Source organism: Urtica dioica, chromosome 8 (assembly GCF_054948205.1).
Source record: "Urtica dioica subsp. dioica isolate 48M chromosome 8, U.dioica_male_clone48M_v1_H2, whole genome shotgun sequence".
Taxonomy (NCBI): Eukaryota; Viridiplantae; Streptophyta; class Magnoliopsida; order Rosales; family Urticaceae; genus Urtica; species Urtica dioica.
The window spans coordinates 35057636-35060529 of NC_142763.1; the positions used below are offsets into that span (position 1 = coordinate 35057636).

At 34.3% G+C, this 2894-nt stretch overlaps 1 pseudogene; it reads left to right on the forward strand.

The window, feature by feature from the left end:
• The first annotated feature begins 1952 nt into the window (after window positions 1-1952).
• On the forward strand, window positions 1953-2378 carry LOC149389494 (auxin-responsive protein SAUR68 pseudogene; annotated as a pseudogene).
• Window positions 2379-2894: the final 516 nt, after the last annotated feature.

The following is a 2894-nucleotide window of genomic DNA, read 5'->3' on the forward strand; positions in this document are numbered from 1 at the left end:
TAAATTTATACGTTGGCGAGAGAGAAATGGATAAGCTTTTTCAGGGGTTCACTCGTTTTTCGCTTGGGCCTTAATATCTCTAACAAAATTGTAAAGGCCAAGGGTACTGGCCCAAGAACCGATCCATTCAAATCCATTGTGGAATTTTTAATTATTTTTTAATTCCGTAGTTGTATACTAATCAAAAAGGTAAATAATATGGTAACACGTTGTTGATTCCTTAGAGTCCCATGAAGTTGAAGCTTGGATTCCATCTCACGACTTAGCGAAGTAACCTGTCTGAGCCGACCGACGAATTAATATTTTGGGACCTTTCGACGATAGTATTAGGTTGAAAATTTGGATTCTTTCTTATATTAATAAAAAAAAAACCTAATTTTTTAGTTATATTTTGTTGGATTTAAAATTTTGGGGCTCCGTCCAATCAAGAGTCCTAGGCACCGACCTTGCTTGCCTATAGCAAGGACCGGCTCTGTGTGTAAGTAAATTAAATAAGTACATAACGTAATCAAAATGAGAATCACACTATGTTACATAATTATATTTTATTGGAAAAATATCTTGAGCAACCAATAAAATGGTGTTAGTGAATAAAATTAGCCCTCATGTTTTACGTGACGGAGAGAGGTGCTCAAGGCAGGTTCGGGGATTGACTTACCGCATGGGGAATACGGAATCCCGCGCGGTATCTCGCATGCCGCACCTCCATGGGTGCGTAATGTTATTCTCCTGCGTGAGAGATACTCAAATACCGCGAGATTTTCGCATATACTACACAAATTGTAAAAATCCCGCAAGTAATGCGCATATAGCATAAATATACTACAAATAACACAAACGGTAAAAAAAAATTAATTTTTATTTCTTGATATACTACTATATATATATATATATCATACACTTATCTCACATACCACAACATATTTATTTTTTAATTTTAATATGTATATATATATATAATTAATGACATATTTTCCCCTGAAATACAGGCCGTGTTCCAATATGTCACTCGTAGTATAAAAACTCGATCTTTTCCCATTAATCTCAGCATGAATGTCATTAAACTCCTTCTGCTAACGAATTCACATTCACCGTCAGTCGAGAAATTCCTTTGCACTGGTAATTTCGATCTCCCTCCCTTTCAAATAAAAATTTGAAACTAGATCTCCCTCCCTTTCATAGACATTTATGACTTCGTAACAAAATTAGAGTAAAATCCATCTGTTTGTCACGAATTTTTGCTCTAATTAAATTTGGAACTTTCTCATGTAAAATTTTTAGGACATGCTTACCTTGTTTCTTTCATACCATTCTCTGGACTCCATAAGACTATACCAGAATAAATAAAAAAAAAAAAAAAAAAAAAAAAAGATGAAAGTGAAAGTGACAAATCAATCATAAGCTAAGGCGCATACCATGACAAATTGAAATTCAAGGCAAATTGTGACAGCCAAACATGTTAAATAGAATAAATTCCATAAATTCTTGTGGTACACCAAAGAAACACATGTAAAGTTATTCAGCTGTATTTTTAAATCCATTAAAGAAGTGATGGTGGAAGAGTTCAACTTGTTGCTATTAAAATCAGAAAATGGCTTCTAATGACATACATTACATGTGTAACTTCACTCGCATAGACAACTTGGCATGGGTCCTAAAATGTCTGCCTAAGAACATTGACACAAATCACAATCTAAACTCAAACGTAACAATGCCCTTACTTGATCTTGAATCACTTGACAGAAACCAAACAAGTCCCGTAGAAAGAAAGATTAACAAGTGGTACCTAGAATGGCCTAGTGGTAATTCCACACCACCTCTTGTGTGGAGGCCGTGGGTTCAATCTCCACTGCAGCGAAGCTGCCTTAAAAAAAACAAAAAAAAAAAGATTAACAAATCTATTTATATTGCCCTAGCTAGCTACTTATTTGAAGATCTAAATCTAACAAAATATGGTAAATTCGAAAAAGCTTCTTTCAATGGAGAGAAAGTGGAAGACACTCGTGGCGGAGGGGAAGCAGAAGAGAATTTCTCTCCCAAGACGAGTCGCAAAGCAAGGCTGTTTTGTGGTTTACACGGTCGACAAAGAGCGATTCGAACTCCCTTTGGAGTATCTTAGGAACGACATGTTTGTGGAGCTCCTTAGGATGTCCGAGGTTGAGTTTGGGCTGCCAAGTGATGGCCCTATAAAACTGCCTTGTGAGAGTTTTATGTTAGAGTACGTTGTTTCTTTTGTTGAATCGGGACATAATTTAGATGAAGATCTATACAAGGCTCTTCTCTCAGCTTCTATTTGTCATTCTTATCACACTTCAACATCTTTCTTCCTAAATGATATTGGACAGAATTACAATCAAATGCTTATTCTTGGCTTCTGATCTCTATCTTTCAAATTGTTGATATATCCAATCATATGTAAATTACAGTGTCATGTAAGTTTTAGAGACATGAATTTTCTCTCATATGTCATGATGTATTTATGTATTTCCCATATGCTATTCGTATTCATAATAATGAAGATCTCATGTATGTCAACTTTTTTCTTTTTCTTGTCAAAATATACTAAAAAGTAAAAACTATATTCAAACATATTCATAAGTTTACTTGAAATGAGAGACTACGAACGAGATATGCATACCAAAATAATCGTGGTTCTTAATTTAACCTTAGTGGTAATATATATATAGATCTTCGGTTTTTCTTCGGTTTAGTTGTAATATACCAAAATAATGAACATATTTTCTTCGGTTTTGCAAAATATATATAGTGAAATTTGTTGTAACTAGCCAAATTTTGTCATTCTTATTGGGGGAATAGTCAAAGTTCATTTTATTAAGCAAATAGCTCATATTTTCGGCTCAGACCATAACGCACTTGGTAAATTCGCAAATTGG